Source organism: Corvus cornix, chromosome 6 (assembly GCF_000738735.6).
Source record: "Corvus cornix cornix isolate S_Up_H32 chromosome 6, ASM73873v5, whole genome shotgun sequence".
In the NCBI taxonomy this organism is placed as follows: Eukaryota; Metazoa; Chordata; class Aves; order Passeriformes; family Corvidae; genus Corvus; species Corvus cornix.
The window spans coordinates 17,007,931-17,034,258 of record NC_046336.1 but is presented as its reverse complement, the minus strand read 5'-3'; the positions used below and the strand labels follow the sequence as shown (position 1 = coordinate 17,034,258).

The 26,328-nt window shown below is 41.3% G+C and overlaps 1 protein-coding gene across 6 annotated transcripts in view; it reads right to left on the bottom strand.

Annotated features, from left to right (window-relative positions):
* The window catches only part of SLC16A12 (solute carrier family 16 member 12), a 34,426-nt gene extending 15,021 nt beyond the window's left edge, over positions 1-19,405 (bottom strand). The window contains exons 1-2 of one of the 6 annotated variants that reach the window (XM_039553621.1): positions 19,284-19,405; positions 18,647-18,754 (exon numbers count right to left, since the gene is read on the bottom strand). The gene's annotated coding sequence lies outside the window, so the exon portion shown is untranslated. Of the gene's footprint in view, positions 1-5,857; positions 11,425-16,182; positions 17,683-18,440; positions 18,516-18,646; positions 19,027-19,283 lie in introns of those variants that run through there. The other 5 variants (XM_039553620.1, XM_039553623.1, XM_039553622.1 and 2 more) reach the window with 5 other exon arrangements.
* Positions 19,406-26,328: the final 6,923 nt, after the last annotated feature.

The window sequence follows — 26,328 nt, the reverse complement described above, 5'->3', positions numbered from 1 at the left end:
CACAGTCTTGGTAAGAAGAGGCTTCTTATTTTGAATCTGAGCAGTATCTTTCATTGCCCCTTCTACAGGATTTTTTTTCCAAGTTATGATTATTTAGGGTGGAGGAGGAACTTCCAGGAATGCCAGAAGGGATAACAGTAACTCTTCAATAAGCAGAAATATACACAAAAATGTTCAGAGGAGTCAACAATCTCCCCATACAGAGCCCTAACTAATTTTAATGCACAAACAGCAGTAGCTGGGTGGCATGGCCTCAGCCTAGATCTCTGGCCCAACTTCCCAGGCAAGCTTCAGATCAGGGTTGAGAACCTAGTTTGCATTTTTAGCTGTACATTAACGTACTTGGGAAGAATCCGATGACATATCAGGCTAAGTAAACGTAGATTAGCTATTTGGTTACATGGTTACTTGCTGTTATTTTCCCAGAGCCCTGCCAGCAAACATTTAATGAGGTTACAAGCAACTGAAAACAACCATATTATAAGAAATGCCTGGCCAACAGAAAAGGTCACCCAGCCTCCCTATGGCAGATTAGTGCAATCCTCATCTCCTTGACTCCCCACTCGCTTCAAGGAGTGCTGTGACTTTCACAGCCACTGAACTAATAAGCAAGTTAAATAATTACCTTTCTTGTTGCTGCACATGTCTAAAAGCACTTATTATGTCAACCTGAAAATTTCATTCTGAGGCTAGGAAACTTCATTTGCTTACACCCTGGTGCTGTTTTCTAATTATCTGTATGGTGGATAGTACGGCTTATGGATTCTGCAAATGAATTTGAACAGCAAGAAAGCACACTTTATCTGAGCAATCATGTCCTCCCCCTTCCCAAACCTCAGCTTGCTCTCATGTTGCATCTTTTTCTTAACCATTCTGGTATGGATAAGACTCTTTTTGCACATCTGCTCCACTGTCAGGCCTGGCAGCATCGGCTGCTATTATAACCATCTCAGATGTACATAAAAGCTCCTCCTGCTTGAGACATCTCAAGAAAAGCAGGGTTAAAGGACAATCTCATGAAACAGTCTATACTTTGCAACCTTTGCTAGATAATTTTCACTCAAGCACTAAGCCGATGTGATTTGCTGTGAGTTCAAAGATGCAAGTGGGATGAAGATGGTACAAACTGGTCATCCCTTAGAAAGCTTTAGTTACTCAAAGTGCCCTGGCAGCTCACTAAGCAGTGACACTGTTGCCCCAGGTTAAAACATTAGGTTTAATTTGGCAGGACAAATAACCTATCAGTTACTTCAGCAGCTGTTTTTGAGAACCCTGGAAAGAAAACAAGCACTCCTGAGAGCATTTCCCTTACTCATTTGCTCAGCAAGCAGAAAGGAGCGGGTGAGGTTACTAAAAAGGCACTGCTATAACCTTGCACCTCATCACAAGGTCTCTTTAGCCAGGAAAAGGAGCACAAAAATCCACAGCAGCTTAGCAACCAGCCAGCACAGTGACAGGAGCCACTGACCTTTTAAACAGCTCACAGCCAGCAAATCGCTCGCTGCTCCCTCTGCCCGCCTCTCCTGCCACCCTGAAGGCTTCCTTCTTAAAGAAATCGTTTCAATAATATCACAGCAGTGTGAAGATGCAAAGCATTTGTATGACAAAGGACAGAGGAACAGCAGGTACAGTCATGCAGGCTTGCCCAGGGACCAGAGGTGGGGTTTTTCCTGCCTTGTTCAGCTGCTCCATTTGCAGTGTTGATGTACCTGGGCATCATCTCAAGAAATGCCACCTCCAGTGCCAGACAGTCTGGGTGCTTTTTGAAAATGCTCCATTTGCAGAGGGATATGGCTTCAGCCAGAGGAACAGGCATAAGGTGAGCTTTGTATCACAGCTGCCCCAGGCAGGAGCACACAGATTCCAGACCATACTGGGGGGTCCCACTCCACTACTTTCTTATTCTTCACCCTATCCTGACTACACAAAATCAAAATGGCTGTGGGTGTTTAGACACCTTTGCAATTTCTTTCAGAACTGCATGGAAGGATTCTGTGCAGTTTATCCCAAAGGAGCTGGCCCAAATATGTATTACCAGCATAAATAGGCACAGAATCCAACGCTTACTTTTACCTGTTCCATAATATGGAGATGCACATGTCAGAAGAATAAGAAAGAGACTTACCCAGAATTTCTTTCTGGACCAGTGTCAGATACATACAGGTAGATAAACTGTATGTGCCATTTGCTGCCTTTACCATGAAGATGGGGTGGGCAAGGCCTGAGGAACTTGTCACAGTCTCTGTGCCCAGAATGCCAGGACACTCTTCCAGAACAGGTTCATTCACACCATTGAATTTAAATTGTTCTTTTCTGGTGAACAACAACACACACAGCTTCCAAAGCCACTGTAAGAACATTCATGCAGATGAATTTTATAAAGAACAAGTATAAAGCAGTTTAAGCATAGCTGGAGGAGATTCATTAATGCGTGAAAGGTAACAGAATTGCATATATTTACTGCATTTAACCCATGCACCTAGCTCTAGGTTAGTTTTAATATCTTCTTGTATGTACGCTATTCACATAGCTCCAAGACAGATCTTTTGTCTTTCTTGTTCTTAAAATTGCACCAAATATTATTTCTAGGCACTTGCTACATTCATGTTGACCTCTTGTTTTAGTACTCTCTTGTTTTCTCTTCCCTTTGACTCCTGCATCTTTAATGAAATGAAAAATAAACAAACTTAAGAACTATTAATAAAAGAAAAAACAAAAAGGGCACGGTATGGGTATCACAGACAGAAGAAGGAAAAAGCTAGCTGACAAAAAGATGCTTGTTCTGTGCAAGAGTGGAGCATAAGATTAAATATTTTACAGGTTTTGAAAGAGTTCATTTCTTTTGTGCATCTTGAAGGATCAAGGATGACCACATCTGACCGCTGACCAGAGTCCTCCCAGAAGTGTGCTAGCCCCCTTAACTCATAGAATACAGCACATTTAAATGGAACATGGTATTTTGTATGAGCCCAGAAGATGCAGACAGGTGCAAACCTTCTATCAACTGTTCTAGTTAGGAGAAGAGGAGATTTTGGGGGTTTTTTTGTTGTTGTTAGGAAGAAAACAAGACACTTTTTCATCCTCTTCTGCTTTCCCATATTCCCACACTAGCAATTGCATACCATGGTAGGCACTACAGCCAGCATTCTGGCAGGCAGCTAAATCCTAAATTGTTCTGAAATACACGGAAAATAAAGACTTCAATTCTGTACAGCTCTTGGGATGTAAACACTATTTCTAATCCAATCTATTTTCCTGCAGTTAACAGCTGTCCCATTCTGCACCCTGAGTTAGCTATTTAACTCAGAAAGAACAGCTATTTTTGATTTCAGCAGAGTCTATTTATCAAGAATTATATGATTATGACTTTGACTTGTTTAAAAACAACCCAAGAGGTCCTTTGAAACCCTCTGTCCCTAAATAAAAATAACTCCATTGAGCACCTTAAGGCTGTCACTCTATATTGTCAGCCTTTTTTTCTGTTTAAATATGTGTCTGTCCAGTCTCTAGATAAAACCAAAGTTTATGTTTTTCTGAAAAGAATGGCAGATGAATCCATGGAAATTTTCCTTGTGCAAGCAAGTAATCTTGCGGATTATGCCCATCTCTACATACAGGGTACACATTCAGCTTCTCAGACGTCCATAAATTCAGTATCTCTCCAGCACTGTTACAAATGGTTAAAAAAAGAACTGCTTACCTGAAAGTTCATTTAGGGAATTTTGCCAGAATCAAAGCAAACAAACAAACATATTAAAAAAAAATCCCAAAACAAAACCAGAATCCAACCTGACTTTTAATTGCTGCCATAACACTGAGCCAAGAAGCACATTAAGACAGATTGTAATAAGTGCTTCATGCTTTTTACTGTTTTATCCATATATTCCTGAATAAATCTGGATGGTTTATTTTGAAAATGTGTAACCACTTTTATACTTTTAAGGAGGGATTTCCCTATGATACCAAATAAGAGCAACATTAATAATTTATTTGTATTTGCATTTGTATACAAATAATTTCTATTTGTATTGCAGTAGTACTTTGGGGCTTCTGACCAGGGAGCAGTGTCACAGGGCTGGGCATCATACAAACATCTGATAAAACTTGCCCTCCATCCAAAATGTATCCAGATAGAGAAGATAACTGTGTAGCAGCCCAGCTTAATAACTCCTATCACTATGCTGAACAGCAAACACTCTTTGTGTGCTTCAGTTTATGCATAGGAGGGAGGTGGTTGCTGGAGACAGATTGAACAGGAAAAGCAGTCTGGAAAGCAAAGGAATGCTAAGCAGCTGGTAGAGAGGGGCATAGGTGAGTGGGGTGACACAAAATGAGGGCAAGAGTTTAGAAGACTCCCTTTTTACCCAAAAGTAAAAACACTCAGAGCTGTAACATGAAAAAGATGGCAAAAGGAAGGATTGTAGAGCAGCAGGATGTTCATCAGCTGCTCCCATACCAAGCAGTCACTGAGATAGGAAGGGCTATGCTTGCCTCCCACAGAAATCACTCTGCCATGCTGGCTCCTTAATTTGTTAAAGTTGCCAGAAATTTTGAAACCAAATGGTGCAGCTTGAGGCCCAGCAGAAATAGTTACTCTCTGCTGGGTCAGCAATGAGAAATGTAATGTGAACATCCCTTGTCTCTTAAAACCATTGTGTGGGGCTTACAGAAAACCAACAGCCTGACAGAAGGGGTCTACAGAAAAAGGTTAAGTGAATGATAATGGAAACCTCTTGACCCTTTTATGTAGTTTCTGGCTAGGTTAGCCCTTAAATAATACTGTGTAACTACAGAGAGTAAAACACATGAAGGAATATTTTTGTAGGAAAACACCTTTGCATAGAAAAGCTTGACTTTAAACCCACCTGAAAATGTGCATTTTTGATTGACACTCTTAAGGGTTTTTAAATAGGCGCAGTACTCACCATTTAATTTTTCACTGTGATGGAAAGAACAGAGAGCCAGACAATTTTCCTTGAGTACATGGCTGTTCCCAAAATCTGAGCTGAGACTGTCAGTGAGCACACCCTTAGCAAGGCTATGCTCACACATGTTCCATGTTATGATGTCAACATACAGATGTGTCAGAAATTTCTGATGTTTGCTATTTTTCTAATATCTCTCCATTTTCAATATTGCTACATTTCCTAACATAGAAACAGGTGGTGGGTAGGCAGTGGTTTTTGGAAGGGTTTCTATTTCCTTATAATTACATTATATATCTGTTAATTTTGAGTTTTATAATATATCATTAATGATGATTAAACATTTCCAACACTTCTCATTTACTGTTAAGCCTAAATATGTGATAGTAAAGTAATTTTTCTCAGTCATTCCTATGTTCGAGGATCTGTGCACTTCTCTGGATCAGGCACTTGTTAGTGTTGTCTTATATCCTTAAAGAAATGCTAGCATCTGACCATGATTTCTTGGAAATTCTGAAAAAGCTTTTTAATCAAAATGATCTTCAACTGACACTTTCCCCACATCTGGTATATTATTTTTTCCATCTTCAAGACAACCTTGCTGTGAGAAAGAATATCACTGCAAAGCTGCTATGGAACACGTGAGAATAGCACATTTTTTTTCAGACAATTACGTAGTCAGTCTGTGGAAATCACTACTCTCCCCTTTCTTCACTGATTCTGCACCCCTACTTTGGTGATAAGGATCCAAAAATTAACCTCTCTTAGGTTAGCTGGAGATGACCTGCTGAATCATATAACAAGCAAATGCTGTTCTGATCTCTCCAGAGACAATTAGGACGCTCTCAGGAGTGCTCAGGCACAACAGTGCAGCTGTACCTGGGTGAAGCTGAGGGGCTGACAACCATGGAGACACATCTCCCTGAACATACCTGCAAGTTCCAAAGGCCACCCAAAACCTGCGGTTGCTTCCAGTTCTATGTCTCTCTCTGATGAGAAATGAGTGCTGATAAACACCAGGTCCAGCAAACGTCCTCAGTGGGGAGTCCCAGCCTGGGGAAGCACTGACAGCCCTTCTGAAGTGTCCTGGGAGAGGTGCCACCAGTGGCCAGGCTCCTGCTTGGCAGAGGAGATCCAAGAAAACAGGAGGAAAGCCCAGGGGACACTGGTATGCCCTCACCTAGAAGTCTCAGTGATACGCTTACAGAACTTGTACCTGTACTTGGAGCTGTTTCACAGTTATCACCTTTTCAGCCTTTCTGTTCATGGAAAAACCTTGTTCAAGCCATGTAAAACTAATTTGGTTTTTAATGTCCTTGATGTGTCTGGCTGGGTTTTAGTAAGATGCACTTAAACAAAGACATGTTTTCCCCATGTTCTTGAAGAGTTCAGAGCCCAAGTGGCACTGTTTGGTTTTTTAGCAATTCACACAGAAAAATACTTTTCACAGTTGATTTTCAAGATGTGAATCTTACACAAGTGCTTTCTAAAGGGAAAGGAGATGACTGTTTTAGAAAACAAATTCTGTACCTACAGAGCAAGCTATGCAGAAGATTGCCTCTATCTGATGGTTTATGGCTGCTGTTAGCATCAATTCATTGTCTTCTTCAATGTGCAATATTTGCAAAAAGCTAATCAGGCATGGAAAGGCAAGGCAGGTTATTTCCTTTTGCTCACACAAGCTTACATTCTGAAACAAAGCTATTATGACACTTGATGCCATGCATGCTCTTCTAATGGACAATATGCACCATATGATTGCACCGTGACTATTATTTCTCTTGGGAGGTTTTCAGCTGAGACCTTGAACTCTGTAAAAAAGTCAGATAGCCTTACTATCATGTCAGAGCCACAAATTATTCTCCCTATAATAACATTAGTATATAATTATTGTATATACAATGGTGCATTAACATAATCCCCAGCAGGACTGGTAGAAAATTCTCTAAGTACTGGACGAACAACTGTTTAAGACAAAAAACCAGGATGTCTGTCATTTCCTGAAACAGACTTCCAAAAGCAACTACTGATGAGTGTGGCTTTACAAGGTTAGGTATTTCTGAGAAGTCATTGTACAAATCACATTTAGTTTATTAAAAAAGCATAATATATTATAATAGATCCATAGGTACACTCCCATGAACACATCTCTGCACAAGTAGGCTCATATGTGTGTCATTGCACATAGCCTTCAGAAAGCAGCAAAAGGGAAGCTACTAAGTTGGGAAGGAAACATGAAATATTGAAATGAATGACAAGGAAACAGATGGAAGTCAAGATGAAAAACTCTTAGCATGCCATACAAAACATATCTCCAACCAGGAAGAATGCATTAGGCAGCATGCATGTAGTGAAAATATGCATCTACTCACAAGTAACTGTTTTGGTGAAATCACATGCTGAAAGTTAACAGACAACCCAAGTGTCTTGGGCAAATCAGCACATTCTTCATGCTCAGTCTTCCATTCAGCCTCACCAAGCCATCCATGTTTCAGCTAGATCCTTGTTTAATACCATATTTTAGTTTTTAGGAAAGGTTTAAAGCTTTGAGAAAAGTGCCCCAGGTTTCCTTTGCTGAGTGAATACTGGTGCAGCTGCTTGATGACATCATTTTCAGAAATGATCAGCAGGAACTTTCCATGATACTTAAGGGTGTACTCTTGCTAGTTAGCACTGCAGCCCAGAAACACTGTTTCTCAGTTTTATGTTAAAGAACATTTCCCTTCATAGAATGTTTTTGTTTTGGTAAGTGAAACACAGAAAAAAAAAATCTCCCTGTTATACCTCAAGTATGTTTTACCTTTGCTCTCCAGATTTCTATTTTAACTTCTTTAAAAGTTAATCTCCATTTTCGTTTTCTCTGATGTTCCCATAAATAACCTGTTTGTATCCTCTCAGCTCCATAGACACTGTCAGCAAGAAGAATGTTACAGAAAGTGTTCAGACATGCCTGTGATGGAGATGTAATTGGAAAGAATATTTGAAAAAATATCTGACCACAAGAAGCACAGGATTATCTTAAGTCATAAAAAGAATGAGACCAAGGGCTTTGCACCAAAGGACCCAAGGGTCCTTTGGCAGGAAAACAAACCTGTAAGTAGTGAGGGCAGAAATTTTACAGAAGAGGTTTGAGTTACTCTAGCAGTAAATGAGACAGTATGTAGAAAAACAGGAAACCACTTTCCCCAGATTGTATCACATTTGTCTTTTCTCTTCAACATCTACACTGTAAAGCCAGATAGCTATAAAAGGAGGAGGAAAAGAGCCCATCTGGAGGAGCAAGACGTTAGGGAGTCATCTTGTTAAATGTTAGACAGCAATGATAAGAAAGCCCATAAAAGGTGAAATTGTAAAGTACTTGAAAAGGGAAAAAAGAAAGAGGCTGATGCTATCTAAGAAAAATAACCTAGAAATTTATGTAAGAACTGGTTATAAAAACATGGATAAAAATGCTCTGTTTCTTCTTCCTATTAAACTCAGTCCTAATTACAGCAGCTGAATATCTACAGCCCCAGAACCAGCACAGCCTGCCAAATCTCCCATAAAACACCCAAAGGCTCCTATGGGCAAACTCTCAAATGGAAACACTTCAGAATCAAACTATGCAGGCTCTGCTTTTTCATCTGATCCTACAGGCCAACTTGCTGGCCATTTATCACAGCATTTTGAACCACTGAATTGGAAAGTTTAAAAAAACAAAAGCCTGGCTAAGAAATTCAAGAATAGCTTGTAGAACTTAGTATGGGCTTTCAAGCTGGTACCATGGTCCAGGAGGTACTCCATAGGAATTATAAGAAAGTTTTTTTTTTATAAAAAAACCAGGTAGTCCGGGCTTTTCACTCTCAGCTTTGTTACTGACATTACTGGTCAAGGAACCATGGTGAAGAAATGCATTTGCTCCCTGGTTTGACTGGACAGTCATACGAGTATCCTTTGGTCAAAGTCTCACCACATGTCAGCTTGGGAATGAAAACAAGATTTAAAAGGACAACTCAACTGTTATCCTCTTATCCTGTTATTCCAGCCAACCTTGTAATTGTTTCTCAACTAGATCTCGTTATCAAAAATCCTTTTAGTGGGATCAGTTTCACTTTAAACAGCTTATTACACGGATGACTAAAGGAGCAAAAATAACTCAAGAATTAACAGAAAAAATTATTCCTATATTGATACACTGAGGGTGATATTCCTTAAAATCTTCTCACAGGAAATTAAGTTTTTTCTGTAAAAATGAACAGGTCCTAGTGATTTTTTCAAGAACATCTTCTATTTACAATGGAAATTCACCCCCTATAGGAGATAAACTATAACTATCAAGATAGTATTATTTAAATTGCATCTTCTGAATTACCTGGAAGAGTAACTTTGAGCATTCCAAAGAATTGTTGCAGGCAACTATTGGTTCACCCATATATGCATTGACACCATAATAACAAAAGGATAATCTTGATCTCACGCTAAAACTGATAAACAAAAACTAAGGTCAAATTAAATTAATATCTGTTTCTCAACTATGGCATCTCTCACAGAGTTAAGTTGCCATTTCCAATTAAGTATCACTGATGTATCTTGGCACCCTGAAAAACACTGGAAAGGTGTTGGCAGCAGTGCCTGCCTATGCACCTACCTAAACAAGGTCTCTTGCATACTCCAAATCCTTCATCGTTAGATAATTTTTCTCCTTGAGTGGGTATTTCACATAAGGGCAGATTGCATTTAATACATTTTAAATTGCTACAAAGTTCTAAATTCACCTGAAGCAAAAATAGAATCACAGCAAATTTTAATGAGTCCACAAGTGCCATCAGATTTCCTTTTCCTCCTCCACCGCCACCCTAAAACACACTCCGCTTGTTTCACACGCTGTCCTGTCTGTCACCACACTCACATCCTCTGGGTTTTTTCCCTACACAAATTTTATTTGGTGCATTAGTGCCAACCACATAGACCTATCCTGTCAGGAGGCATTGACACACTGACAACAGCATTTACCTGCTTGCTATATTCTCTAGAAGCAATAAAACCAAGGGGGTTTTTATTCTCTAGGAGTTGCTTTGTGTACTGAGTTTTCACAGCTGTCTCCCAAGATTTACTTTCTCATTTGAGTAAAAGTAAAAATTGATTACTAAAGGAGTACTCTGCAGAATACCTCTGCTTATATGCCCAAGATGCCCATGCAACACCTCTAATCTGAAATACTTTGTTATCTCATCCTTTCTGGCAAACAAACAAAGCTTGCAAACTGACAAGTGTCATCTTACCACCAGCCACGTGTGGGCTGTTTTTATGGAGTTTGCACCATAAGCCAAAGGCAGAATTACATCATATGGGTTGCAACCCCTCAGAGATTACTCTCCACTCCATTAACTTCATTAAAAATAGACCATCTGTGTGGCATAATTCTATTTATTCTTTCCAGCTTGCTACTCCATCAGGCTAAATTAAGTGGGCACTGATAGAAAGAACTCTGACCACAAACAAGAGACGAAACACTGGCTTCATGCAGAGCAGAGGATGGTGGACCAGGCGGGGAATGAGCCACAGTTCATCCTAAATTTCCCACTGTCACTTGCACTGCTTTGCGCTACTGCCCTGCCTACTCTGCATCTGGATCCCTAAGTTAACCAGAAAGGGAACTGCTCAATGCTTTGGATCTGTGCTGTGTCCCACTGAGCTAAATAGGGTACAGAAATAACAGCGTTTGTCTCTACAGGAAGCTGGCTCTGGCTGGGATTCACAGGGATGTCTCTAACAAAGCATTTTTGCCCTGCCAATTTGCATCACAGCCACACGCCAACCTGCAAAACCAAAAATGAAATTTGACCAATTAAATTTTTCTCCAACTGCGTCCTGTTTTGACTGCTTATTTTTTCACATATTTAGGGTGGAAGCCAGGTCCTTCAATACATAATGACAGAAACTGCATATGTTTGCTGAGAGTTTGAGGGTCCTTTGTGATTAGCTGTGATGCCACATTCAGCACATTTTTCATCCAATACTAATTTCTCTGCTGTCATCAAATTGTATTTTATGGCAGCTGCATTTCCCAAATTAAATATTTGGGTCACTTTCAATGCAAAATACCAGATGCACAGAGAAATAGTCTGAACTGCTTTAGATGAGGAAATAGAAAATGTTAATTCTATACTTAACATAGAAAACAGCTTTCATACAAAAAACTACAGCTGCTATTGGAGCACAGTGTTGATACTGATCAAGTGGAGAAACTACCTGGTCTTTGTATTAACTCAGTCCTTTCAAGAGGGAAAGCACTTCTGCTCTCAGCTGGCTTTTCTTGCTCAGCTGATTTCCATTCCAATATTCTCTCTGTCCACAGGAAAACTTTTTTCAGTATTTTAAAAATGCACTTTGGCTTGCTGCTGGTGGTATCACTCTATAGCTGCCCCAGGACCATTCAGACTAAAGAAAGAAAGAGAAATTATTACAGAAGTTTAGAAAGAGACAAGAAGGGAGTCAACAGAGGCAGAGGGCACTTTACGAAGAAGCTTCCCAAGTTGTTTTGAGTCAAAACAAGTAGTGTTGGCTTGTTAGATGAAGCAGGTCAGATAGTGTGTCTTTCAAGCTTTTATGGAAGAAAGTGTAATTTAAGAGGATGTTTGCATGAAGACAGGGTTGCCAAGAGATACAGTCAACAGGGAGAGAACTCTCCAGGAACATGTGGCGGCAACGACATGAACATGGTCAGAATACATAGGCAGTGGTTTGTTATCCAAACTGACAGGACTGCATCTGGAAGGCTGCAATGTCTAAAAACAAACAAACAAACAAAAAGCAAACTACAAGAAATGTTTGTTTCTTTTAAAACATGAGAAGTTGCTGCCTATGAGACGTGTAACAACATCAACACATTCAAATGGCAAATAGCACATCAAATCAATTCTTCAAGGGCTGACTCAGATCAGTTAGCCCATATGATGAAAGGGAAACCTTTATTCCCATCTAGTTCAGTGCATCAACTCACTTTAAAACCAGCTTTGAATATTTATTGAATGCTGACACTGAAGCCCACCTGTATAGGCAAGGCTGAGTGTGACACCCCTAGCCCAGGAAATTTCAGGCTCAATAGCTGAGAGACTGGATTCAGCATTTCAGTGACAGAAAGATGAGGCTGGCACATGCCTTGAATGTGGAACCATTTGGGGTTTGATTCTTCTTATTTCAGCTCTCCCTTTCTGTGTTTTTTTAATGACTTTTATGGGAAATAATGGTGAAGAGCTTGAAGGGCTGATAACAGGGGCCTCTGGAGGAGAGGAATAAACACAAAGTCTAGAAATTACCAATCCAAATACTCCGATACCTTTAGGAACGCATAGGAGTAACACAAATGGAATCCATACTCCACTGCAGTGTGATCCAAAGACGACAGAGCAGAGAGGAGCTGGGACAGTGACCAGAGAGAAGCAGCACAGCCCTGCATTGCCACCTTCTCAGCTGTGCACCCACCAGCAGGTTGCCTGAACAAGCTCCAAACGTTCCTCTGCTGAAGGAGCTTGATATTGTCAAACATGACAACTTGATAAGGCCTAAAACAGACAGGAGGAGGTATTTGACTATGTCTACAGACTAAATTAGGGGCTTTTGTGAGGTCTTCAAGAAGCTCTCAAAGCCAACATAGTTTAAGATATGTTTACTATGAACACTCCAAGACATGACTTATTAAGTACTGAAACAGCCTCCAAAACATTATGGCCAGCAGGAAAACCATTTGAATCAGGAGAGATGTTAATTAGGAAACTCAACAGCATAACAGACTCCAAGAAACCCCGAGAGAGGCAGGAGAAAGATCCCACTTTCCACATTTGCATTTCACATCTGGGAAATATGTATCATTACATCAACGTTGGGAGAAATCCAGAAATAGCAGGAAGGAAAGAAACTTTGAGTTTGGAAAAAAAGGTGAAAGACAGGAGACTGTTTACATTTTGAACAAAGGGAGAGAAAAATGTCAGCATTGTCCTGCTGAGGACTGAGGATGAGGAGCTGAATTCCCAACTCCAAAAATATTTTCAGGTCCTATTCAGAAAGGGGGATGCAGGAATTTGGTGGTTGCTAGCCTTAAACATCTTCTCTGTTTTGGTACTCAAAACCTGCCTCTAGGACCTTCTGCAATAGCTGGGAAACAACTTTCATTTTTTAAACATCCAAAGAAAATATTTCCTTCTTCTATTTTTTTTTCTAATCAGGAGCTTTGCTTTTAACGTTGCAATCAAGAACTGAAATTTCTTTCACCCTATTTTCATCTGCACTCTCACCTAATGCGTCAAAAGGATTTGAGAAAAGCTTTCAAACATTAGGTACACTGTTATCCCAGAAGAAATGGAAAATAAATGGTATGTAGGCGAGTACTCTGGCAAACTGCGACAGTTGAGGAATCCCTGAAGTTTGGTCACATCTCTTGGCAAGATATAGCAATAATTTTGATGGTATCCCAGTCACTCACAGATTGCACAAGAAACTTGGAGAGCTGGAAAGAAAAGGGCGGCAAATCAGTTCTCCTTATTTACCTGCCAGTAGGTTAAAAGAACAAAAATGTACATTATAAATAAATATCCACATACGGTCTAGGGCTTCCCATGATCAATATTTCTGGACACTTATGACAACCCTCTGCTAGCAACTAATGTATTTACCATTCAAAAAGCATTTAAGGACAGTGTTCCCCAGAAACTGAATAAATTCTAGTGACAATGAGAACAGTCAAAGAAAATGATGTTTAATAGTAAAAGGAGCCCAGATTATTTCCCATGTCTTGTTTTTACATTAATTTTTCATCCTAGCCACTTAAATAGCACTAACTAACTTGCCAGTTGACGTAAAACATAAGCCTGATTCCTCATGCGTGTGTGGGTGTACATCCCCTGCACAGACCAGACATACAACACATATTAAATAAATACAGTTGCTTCATTTTTCTCTGTTATTTATATAATGCTGTGAGACAGCATTCACACCAAAGCCCAGAAAATCATCTTACAATAAAACACCAAAAAAGGAAAAAGAAACCAACAGTTTTTCAGTGAAAACCAGTAATGTTGTCTAAAAGTAAATACTAAAGATTCATTTACTGCCTTCTCACTTCATTATCTCATCAAACAGAACAAGCAAAAACTAATAAATATGACACAGAAATGAAATAAGAACAAAAAATGCTGTTCATTTTTTTTAAGTCAAGTAAAAGCAGCAAGATTATCCTGGTTTGTGGATAACTTGTAGTTCTCCAACATTGAACTGCAGCTGAGAAATGACTGTTCAGTAGCATTTGTATTGTATGCAAAGTAACCGATAGAGTTTTACTAATGAAGACTAAACTTATCCTAACTCGCTGACAAAACACATTGCTGCACGCCCTCAAGCCAGTTCTACAATTCCCAGCTGCTGCAGGCTCTGGGGAAGAAATTTGCCACAAATTGCTGGCTAATCTTACCACTGAATAGCTCATCTTGCTGCTGAGGAGATGATCTGCTGCCTCAGGGGCTTGCACAGCTTAAAACGCTGTGGAGACAAAAGTGATGGATTTTGATCTTTCGGTGTAAGGAAAGATAAGTGCCTCCTGGCTACACCTGAATTCTGTGGGCTCCTCTGTCCTGCCATGGTGTCTGTGACCATGCCAGACAGGTGTCACCTGAGCAGCACCCACCCTCTGGTACTGAAAAATGCTTCTTCCAAAAACAGGAGGATGAGGAACCTGAACACCGAAGATTTCATACTTAGAAAATCACAGCTTTCCCTGTATGTAGTTATACCCAGCATCCTACAAGCTGAGGAGGAACAGGGAGCCAATCCAGGGAAAGAGAGTCTTCACCTGGGTATGTATGTTCACCCAGAGCAGCCAACTCAGTGTACAGCCCCATTGGCAACAGCTCTTCCACTCCACTGCAAGTGCAGAACACTTCCAGAGAGGAAAACAAAACCATCAGTTCAATAAGCTCAGTAGGAAGCACCTTCATTTCCAGTGAAGAAAAACAGAGTGATTAGTTTGGACAGCTACAGTTTTGGTTTTTAAAAATGACACCTTTCCAAATTTCTCCATCCCACAGGCTGGGAGCCCACTTCCTGCAGGCAAGCTGTAGCTTGCAGTTTTACTACTCACAGTCACATCAATGTGTGTCAATTAACACACACAACAATATAGCTCATAAAATATGTATTTTGCTCTCATAAGGCTGCTGGAAAGAAAACCCTTTCCTCTTAGGAAAAAAAATGGAAAAAATTAAAATTTTAGGGTTTTTTTTAATCTGCTTTTTAAAATCTACATGAGACTCTACAAAGATAATCCAAACCGCAGATGTAGTGACCCACCACAGGACAGTAAAGGTAAGAAACTTTTCTTCAATCCTGTGAAGTTTCTTGTTTTAGGTTGGAAGGAAGAAGGGATTTTTCTCTGTTGAATAAAGAGAGCAATAGCACATAATTTCACCTTCAAGTTCTGTGAACAAGAATGAGTACCATCATTCTCTAAATATGCACTTGTGCTAAATGAACAATATGCTCTGAGTGGTTTTTTACTAGTTACAATAGGATCATGATAGAGAAACAAAGTGTCTAAAGTGAGAATGAGAACAAGTCCTAAAACAATGCACAAAAGCATCAATGCTTTCCAGACTAAAATAAACTGTAGCAGATTATGAAAAGTTTACATTGAACTGACTTCTTAGTCTCACCATACTAATTAAAACAGTGCTACTTGTCTAATTTCTTCTGTCATTCATAATTTAACAGCAGGTCTACACTACATTCAAAAGTATAGTTAACATTTTATGTACATGTAAAACAGAGTCAAGTGCATGCATGTCACAGTTATGGTCTCTAGGATTAGAGGCACCCTCTTAGGGGTGGTTTAATCTTCCTGTTTAGAATTTTAGGCATTCACCTATCCAGCTAAATATAATCTGATTAATAAAACTCATATTCTTATGATGCCTAGGTCTGTTTTCCAGAAAAATGGTCTTTTAAAATGCTCATACTCCAAGAGAGAATAGTGTAGGGAACGTATCCTGAAGTTGTACACATAGTTATACATCACGAAAGTAAAATCATTAGGTGCAAACTCAGAGTTACAACAGAAACAGAGCATCATATCTTCGTGTATACAGCTAACTAACTGCAATAAGATATCTGAGCATTCAGCTACATTTTTCAGGCAACTGCCATAACCACATGTCATCCACCTCTGACCACAGCTTGATAAGCAATTACTTCTTTCAGCAGCAGTGATGCCAGCAGAAACAGCCCTTACCTCCTACTCCCTGCCACATGTTCCCTCCTTTCAGGCCACCTTCTCAACCCCAACACAGCAACCCCACAGTCAGACAGATCAGAGTTAAAAGTAATCAATAAAAAAGAAGAAAAGGCACTTTTGAACCCACTGCAGTTCCCCGATGCAGTTCCCCTTGAGCCCCACAAATGGCTGTGCTAGTCCAGCTCAGAGGGTGGCAGGGGGCTGCTTACGCAAGCACAGTTCACTCAGGAAACACATGCCAAATCTCTCCCTCAGGAAGCAATTGTGTTTGCACCAAAACATCTGAAAAATCTTCCCCCCCTGTGCCCAGTCTGTTGGACCTTGGCCTGGGAATATGGATCCGGAAGGGATCCCTGGGGGTGTCCTGGTCCCCTTCCTCACAGCTGCAGACAAGAACCAACTCAGCAGATCCGATCAGTCAGTGCTGTAGCAATGCAGCTGTCAGGTAAACGGTGCACAGCTTGAAGCTGAAGTCAATGTGAAAGCTGGGGCGAAAAGAAAGTTCCTGAGGTTTCCCCTGTTTACATATCAGCTGAATCAATTCTGATAAAGCTTTGTAAAATTAAATTACACACTGTGCCATATTATTTTTCATCATCACTTTCCAGCTTCAGGTTAAGGCAGTAGTTAATGATTGAATTTTAAAGGCATTAATGTAGAAACCCCCTTAGGGAAGCCCAGAGAAACCTTCTGTTAAAACACAGCTTCAGTTACACTGCTGCAAAAGATGGAAAAGTAAACATTAAATATAATGCAACTGAAAAAATATAAAACAAGAACACAGTATGTGCTATGCAGCACTAAAAAAAAAATACAAAAAGACAGTAACAGCTAATGATTTGAGGTGAGCAATAACACAGCCCTAACTGAGGCATAATAGAATCACTCTGAGGAAACTGCAATTCTGTTTCACTTCATTAAGTTTCATGTTATCCTCCAATTTCCCAGCACTAACGGAAACGTTTCCTCATTGCCACTGTAGGAGCAGACCTACAACAACAGACTCAGCTGTCCCAACCAGCTTGTTAACTTAATGAAATCAATTTAGTCAGAATGATATCACACAATCCTAAATTCATCCCAAATACCAATTTAACAGCTTACCTGTAGAGGTATTAAACAGAATAGGTTGATAAATGAGTGGCAAATTATCAGAAAGTTCAAAATAAGGATAATACTCACTGTATCTTCTGGCTTTTTTTTTTTCATTGAATAGATTCCCTGAATTTAGTCAGCCTGTGAGCACACAATTTCCTACAAGACATGTGCCACTTGGCCCGAGTCTATTGCACACCTGGTTGTCCTACAAGGGAGTAAGAATTCTCCTGGAAATCAATTGGGTTAATATCCCAGAAGAAATATCAAGGCTGTTCAGGATAAGGATTGCTTTGATTAGTTAACTATCCCTGTGGAAGGCCACAGGCCAGCTCTCCAGCCCATCTGAGCAGCCTGTGCCTTGGGTTTTGGAGCTTTTGGGGAGCCAGCCGCTCACACACACTCTCACACACACACAGAGGCACACACACACACAGACACACACAGACACACACACACACGCAGACACACTCACAGAGGCACACACAGACACACACAGAGGCACATTCACACTCACAGACACACACACAGACACACACACACGCAGACACACACACAGAGGCACACACAGAGGTACACTCACACGCAGACACACACAGACACACTCACAGAGGCACACACACACACAGAGGCACACACACACACACAGACACACACTCACAGAGGCACACTCACACACCCCCGTGCACGGGCATCCCGGCGACAGCCGCGGGTCCGCACACACGGGGACGACGGCAAGGTGCAGCACTGCCTCTCACACCTGCTTCTGAAACAGGTACTTTCGTTCTGCTTATGCAACAGGAATAAAAGATACCTGAGTTTCCTCATACCATCTAGCAACTTGAACCGCTGTTTATCCTTAAGCGCTGTTTACCTGACTAACATCTCACCAGACCAACAACTTATACCTACGTATGCACGTATATACAGTTCCTTCATTAAACAGTGGCGTTTACATTCATTTTTATTGATTTTTCAATGTTTCCGCAGTTCTACCACGAGCCAGGCAGGGCAGGAAAGCGACCCGGCTGCAGCCTCACCGCCGGGGTGCCGCGCTGCCCGCCCCGCTCCGCGCCCCGCTCCGGCCACCCCTCTGTCCCTGCTCGCTGCTCCCGGGCCCCGCAGCCCCGCACGCCCTACCTGCAGGCTGCAGCCCCTACCTGCAGGCTGCAGCCCCACCCGCAGGCTCGGCAGGAGCCCCGCGGCCGCCGGTGCGCGCTGCCCCGCGGGGGCGGTGGCTCCGCGGGCCCGGGGAGGGGCGCGCCCGCCCGCCAGCGCGGCCCCCGGCGCAGGAGGCAGGGCAGCGGCTGGGTTCGGCTCAGCTCCCCTCCCTGCCGCAGTTTGCCCGGCCGCCCCGGTCGCCCACCTGGCCGACTGGTTGCCGCTCCCCGCAGCGGGCCCCGGTGGGCTCGGCCGAGCGCTGCCCCTCTCCCGGCTCCGTCAAGCTGTCATCGGAGTCTCTCCTTCGTGGTACCTTCACCAACACGAAAAAGTGCGTCTCAGCAGTGCCACGGGAGCTTTCATCGCATTAAGAGGGATTTTTTTTCTTCCCGTGGAAGCAAAGTCAGTACTGGGATTTGTGGATCAGTGCTCTCAGGCATTTCATAAGATATTTTTAAACGGTTCCAAAGTCAGGCAACACTCAAGAGTGGAAATAACACCAGAACTTGTGCATAAGGGTGGCCCTCTGTCACAGACACCAGCCCTTCCTCCCCATTAGGAATCATGCTGCAGTTTGGCAATCTTTAAATTTTCAAACAGTTCAAAACCCCAGACCAGACCAGGGGAAGGGCTCATGTAGATTTGGACCCTAGACTCTTGGAACAAGTTTCAAATTCCAGCAGCCTTCTGTTTATCCAAGAAAGATAAACTAAGTGGCCTGCTGAATACTGCATGTGTTTTCAGGCAAGATCTGGAAAGCAGCAGGTCTTTGCTCAGAAAGGACATTAAACATCCTGTGACACTTTCCATGAGAACAAAGATAAAATGGGATCTTTTCTTACCCTTCTTGTTGCCAGACAAGAGCTGCTTGGTCCTTGTCTTTCCCCTGGGACCTTGCTGCCTTCCAGTGTTTCTATAAAGAGCAAGTGCAAAGCTCCCAGCAGCATGCAAGCAGAGCCCTTGGAGGGTGGCAGAGAAGTGTTTGCCCTGCTGGTCTTCAGGAAAAGTTCAAGCATACATGATTTGCGTGGGCATGGCAGCTTCAGGGTAGATTATTAATTGGAAAAGACTTCCCTTTCTAGGTGACTAGAGTTGCTCTGTGCCATACAGCAGCACAAGAGAGCTAGGAGAGAATGATCTTTCCCCTCCTTCTGCACACTGTGGGATGAAGCTGCACACCACCTGTGCACATCTTCCCTAATACAGGTACACCTCCTCCTGTGGCGTGTGGCCCACAGTAGTTCAAGAGAAAAGGGGCTAGGTTTTCCCCACCATGCATGTGGTTAATAAAACTTGTCCTTGAACAAAAAAAGTGCAGCTCTTACTTTCTTGTTGAGTTTTTGATTTTTTTCCCCTCATTTTTATAGTTCTTCAGTATTTTAGAAAGATTTTTAATCTTATGCGTATTAAACTGTGCTTCATGTTGGAAGATTTCCTTTGCCAAAATACACTGCTAACATAATTGCAGCAGGCTTTATTTGAACTCCTTAACACTGCAAGATAAAATTCTGAACAGGATGGTCTGAGCATTAAGCTACCAGCCAAGAGACTGGGGATCTCAAAATTGCAGCAAACTTCCTCTGCAAGTCTGGTTGGCAGCACCTCTATGACAACTCCCCATCAGCAGTGGGAATGACAGTGGTTATCTGTATTGGCTACTGACATTTTGACACCTGGCTCAATGACAGGTAATGCTTTTCTGTGGTGTGGAAAGGATATTGAAGGATATTGTCAGAGCACTACAGCCCATTGTTCATTGTACATGCCAGGGAAACTCAGAGAGGCAATAATACCACTCACACCCTGCTGACCTGCCCTTGGCGCTACAACAACTTTAAAACATTTTTGTGCTATTTAATTTTTATATAAATTCATTTTAAGCACTGAAGTATCAGAAGCTGGATATTGCCAAATCAAAATGCATGCCTTCATTTGGTTCTTGGATCAAAACTCTATAGAAATACCAGGGTTTGGGTTACACGCGTGTTTTACACATTCATGACAGGCTTCCTTTTGTCACAAATTCTTCTCATGCAAGTTTCAACTGCTGACACCAGCTGGACAAACAACACAAAAGAAGTCACAAATAATGGCCTTAATCCTTCCAAAGTTGGAGGACTATGCGTGTTGCTTTCTCAAGAGCTGCAATCAACATAGGACAGGAACACATGTCCTCACCTGGAGTGTCTGACCGGGCAAAGACAACACAGTTGGGGAAGGGCTTGTTTTAGTTTGGTTCCTGTGCAAACAAGAGTAATTCCTTTACACTCTTTCACACTTCGCAAACCACAAAAATAACAGAAAGTATACTACTATAGAATTCAACAGGTAAAAATAAATGTTTTTACAATTTGGAGGATGGTTAGGTGCCATGATACATGGCATTGATATATGGCCTTCCTATGCAATGAGTGTTCTTAAACTGAACCTTTATGTAGAAATACCTGTTGGAAACTGAAAACCTCACTACCATCCTTCTACTGCCCTCTTCTCCCATCTGCCTGTTGCAGCCAGCCAACAGTACAGGGAAATGCTGTAACGGCATGCTCAGAGTAACATTTCCAGATCTGGTCACTAACACTTGGATCTACAACCTTTGGCATCCTATAGCCAAGGGAACACAGCTTCCCTGGCATCTCTAAAAATTAAGCCAAGGACTGAGGAAACTGTAGGTCCCTATGGTTCCTTCAGCCCCCTCTCTGCAGCTATAAGTCCAAATTTTGCCAACTCCAAGGCAAGAAGGTAAAGCACCCACCACTTGAGAGCTGAGGCTCCTTTCTGGAGGTGAAGGCAAGCTCTGTTTCTTACCAACACACAAGATTTTAGCAAGGGATCAAAAGACTGCGATAAATTCCTAAAAATATGTGGCTGTGTAAATCACGTATGTAACCTAAGATAGAAAAAAAGGGTATGTAATGGCCTCCTCACTTTTTCATGGGCACTAGCAATTCCTGGAACATAAGACCATCATTCGGCATCAGACCAAAAGATGCATTTAAAACCAGGCAGTTTCTAATGACACTCAAAACTAGATGAGGGTATGTCTTGCTACCTACTGAGTGCATCATCTTCCAGAATATTGGGAAATTTTGGCAGAAGTATCCTCTCTTTCTTGATATAAATATAGGTAAATCAATACTCAATATTAGTTGAACAAGAGGATAATTCATCCTCCTTTTACTGATTAAAAACTTCCACATTTCAAATCTCCTGCGTTGCTCCTCTTTATTCGTGTGTCATGGAAGTCCTTGGTCCAAGCACACACTGTAAGATTTTTGGACATATTTATATGCATTTATTTTACAAAGACCTACGTTCCAGCTAGCAAGTGCAACAATTTTTCACTGGAAAACACAGATTCATCACTCCAAATGTCCTATGGAAAACACAGATTCATCACTCCAAATGTCCTATGGAAACATCATTTAACAAAACTTGGCTGCAAAAATGCAGCCAAAGATTTTAAAAAAAAAAGTCCTTATATTTCAAATGACTTGCTTTGGGCAGCCTGCTAGGTTTCCTTGCTAGCAGGCTTTTTTTGGCGGAAAAAGTGAAATGAAATGTAGACATCTTGAAATTTCCCATCAGAAGAAAAACTTAATTAGACATTGCACTTTTTCACAGCATGGAAATAATAAATTTGAATTAGTTGTACTTGGAAGCAAGCCTTTGCACAGCTATTCCAGTCTTTCTTCCATATTCACTGTGGACCAGAAGCTTGGACTACTTCAATCCATACAGAAATCTGACCCCAAGTAGGGTAACCCCAAATATAGGCTGTAATGTCACTCCAGTCTGAGGAGACCTAACCATTTCCATCGTTCTATAGTTTTTCATAGCATTATGCTTTTGTTCTTCTGGATGAAAAGTATGGCTTGCTGTGCTCTGCAGAAGAAATGGTGTTAGCAGCTCATCCTGCTCATCATCAACACCCTTGCCTGTCCCAGCTCTCAGGGAAATGCACAAGCTAAAGAAGGTTGAATTGGGGATCAAGGCCTGAAGGCAGTGCAGGTGGTCTTTATCCTACTCTCCAAATCAGCACACAAAACCAAGTAAAAGAAGATGGTAAACCACCACCAATTCTTCACACCTCCACAACACAGAAAACCAGTCATTTGACAAGAATTTGCTGTACCTCAGACAAAACTCTGGCTGGTGTTTGCTGACTGCTGGGGCTTTCAGAGAGAGTTCCTCATCCAGCCCAGGGTATGCTGTGCCTCTAGACAAGTTTTTGCTCCAGCTCACCTATAAAATACACAGCTTAACACCTAGACCTACTTTCAATTCAGCTTTTACTACCTAATTGTTGTATTTGTTGTGTTCACGGGCTGGGGGGAAAGTTTCTTTGGTTTAAACTTTAATACACTCCTTTAAATAAAATATTCTCATTGATAGTATCTACAGCAAACATTTACAGAGTTAACAAACACAGAAACTATTGTCATTCCACACAGAAAGTTACAAGCACCAAAGATTCCTGTTTTATTTGGAGATGTACCAGATTAGTCCCAGGGGCACTTATGCAACACAGAATCTTACAGATAATTTTTTTTTCACCCTATGCTTGGTGCAACATTTTTTCCCCCTCATTTGCTTGCTTTTTTCTCTCCAAGTTAAGCATGTACAGACAGAGGCCTAAACCAGAGTCAGCTAAAAGTCCATCAGAAATGATCTGCTCTGAGTAGAACAATATTTTGGTAAATATTACAACATTGATTATCCATGGCCTTGCATTTTGGTATCGGCCACGTGGCTGCAAGGCCGGCCAGGCTGCTGCGTGCCAGGGCTCTGTTTCTTCTCCCCACAGGGCAATAGTATTACCTAGCATCTCATTCCTCTAAGACTAGTGCTGCTAGCTTTATAACTGGTGACACAAACTTCATAGACAGATTTCTGATTCAAGCCTGAATAATATTTTACTAAAGTGTTTTCTTGTTTGTGTTTTTAAAAAGTTCTCTGTTGTTCTGCCTTTCTTTCTGTGTGTCCCAAAGCTCCCCTTATTGAGTTGCCAGTCATACACCACTACTTCCTAGCACAGCAGGGGAAGTGGAATGGTCAGGGACTGAAAGGGAACTGACTCTCAATTACCTTCTCTCCTCCCATGGGTCTGAAAGGCAATAGGTTAGAAAAGGAAAAGCCAGTTCTTATACTTCTGTGAATAAAAAGATTTCAATTGCCCAACAATGACCATACACAGGACAGACGAACTTCTATAGTGCCTTATGCCCATAGTCAATGGCCTCAACAGTGGTGTCAGTAACAGCTCTTCTGCTCCTAGCCTGATAAAGGGGCTTATAATTCCAGAGTTGGTGTCTTAGAACTTTATAGCAATGTACATAAAATGAAACTTTAAGCAAATTCCTGCAATGCTGTGAAGCAGATGTTCACGAAAATCTCACATAGGCACTTTTATAATTGCCTTTCGGGTAGGAGAGCTGGAACAGAGAGAGACGTTGCATGACACCTTAAGAAAATCAAGCTCCAAATGGAGGGGGAAAAGACAGGAAATTGAAAAAAGAAGTCTTCTTGACTAAAACTAAGCTGACCTCTATGATTCTACCCACGAATAAAAGGTGAATTAGTCTGCAGGGTTTGGTGCCTTTTCTGCTCTTTTTTTTTTTTTTGATACAATTTCTTATGTGATGAGAGCAAGGAGTGGAGAGAAATTCAGTTCCTGAATGTTTTCTGCCCTAGCTGTAAAAGAGCAAGTGTGAAGTGTGTTATGGGTCAGCGAGCAGCTGAACAATCAGGAAGCAGCTTTAGCTTCCCTTGCACTGCTTTTCCCCCTCAAAGAAGAGGCAAACCAGTGATGCTTGGGGGCTGCTACACTGCATAGGCAAATCTGCTGGAGAGAAGTCTACAAACCTCCTATATTTGAAGAGAAAACTTATGTTCTAAGCTGAAAAAGAAGTGACAAACACTTGGAAATTTGGGAGCGTTTTTGGCTTATCTTGTAAATATTTCTGGATTCTTTTATGCACAGCCTTTTATAGCCAAGTGCAATATGCTGAAAGCTAGCTGGGTAACAGCATGCTCCGTGTTTAGGACATAGGAACAGCATGTTTTTGTTCACTTATTCAAATAGCAGTAGGGGTCAGGTTGCTCAAAAAACAAAACAATTCTACCAAAAGGAACTAAAAAAATTTTTAAGTACACCCAGCATTTTGTAAATCATTTAGCCAGCCATCTTTGGAAATGCTAAATTCATTTTTTCATTTAGGGGTTTTTTTTATTAATGTGCATTAGTTCACAGTTAATTTTTAAAATATAAAAAGAGTAAGAACAATTTTCAAAACAGGAGAGTGTTCTTACTGTTCAAATCAACACCAATAATAAGTTTTTATCTCCAGATGAAGCCTATCCAATCTTTTCAGAGGAGAAGCCTCTCACAGCTTCTCAGTTGTCTTGCCCACATTACACTACTGCATTTCACAAAACCGATGTTCACCGACCCCATTTGGTGTGCTGCCTCCATTGCCTCCTGCTGACTATCAGTATATCAGTGGGGTAATTCCACTGGGAGGACAGAGGGGGCAGATGTAGATAACAATATCGCTATCCCAACTCAGTATAACATCTGCAGGTTGGTAATGATTTACTGCCTTACAGGAGAATTATTGCAATCGCAGCCTCCCAAATGATGCAGCTATTATAAAAGCTTGTAGGAAAGAGCATTTTGGTCAGCATGTCTTTCCTTGGGCTTGAGACATTCATTTCTTCATCCTTACTGAAACACACGTATTTCAACTTCCACCCAACCCAGCATCTGCATTAGAAATTCCTACAAGCTGAGACCAGCTGTTTTATTTTCGTGCAATTTGCTAACATATTAATGCAAAACAAATCCTCTGAACAAGTCACAGCATACCAGTGGCCACACCATCTTGTTGGCTTGAAGAACTGATATGTCTGTTGTGACAAAAGGCATTATCAAACCGGTGTCTGTCCACAATGAAACTCTGTCTTGCTCTAAGCACTGTTCCCTGACGCTTTCAAAGAAGCAAGAAAAAACGTGTATTTCCTTGCAAGGAAAAGGTCATCTCACAAAAGATTTTAAACCCAAAAAAGCCATTTGGAAAAAAAAAAATCTAACATACTATATGAGAAAAGTGGTTAGCTGAGACGACATCCTCATGGATGGGCATAAATGGAAATCTCAGTAACAGGTAAACTCAACCCTGTACCTGCACCGCCAAGGCTGCTTTGGTAGAGCAGCATCTGCTCAAGGGCAACTTCTGCTTCCTATTGACACCATGATAATTTTTTGCCTTTTCTTTTATATCCTTCGTATACCTTTTTATAAGTTCTGTATTCTTAGTGCTTTTTGCCTACATTCTTGGACTTGTTTGTTCAGCTGGGAGACTAAACATTTTAGAAGCTTCATAGCTAGGGGTTAGTGTGCCCCAGACCCCTAGGTGCTCTCCAGAACACATTCTGTAAACCAAGATAGAACCATCCAGGGGAAGGTTCCTTGGGGAGGGGGGCTTACTCAAGCCTCTCACTGGGGAATCTTTGATAGATCTGCTAATTAGTAACACCTATAATGTTATACCAGATCTTTTGGAGGTGTGCATTGTGGTGTGCATTGGGGTGCATTCGACCTGGATGTAATGCACCTAAGGATCCTTAAAATAAATACCAAGGTAAAATCCCTTTTTCCCTTCTAACCATGTTTGATTCTTGATTTTAAGACCAGGAAAAGGCATCAGTATTAAATGCCCAGATTCACTCAAACCTTTAAGTTTGAAAAGAGATGAATGGGTCACCCACCCAAAAACCTGGAAAACTATGAAGTTGTCAACTTGGAAAGACACTTCTGAAGGTGGAAGCGCCTTGATCATCACAACAAAATAAAGCAAAACCACTTAAGAACAGGGAATGACACAT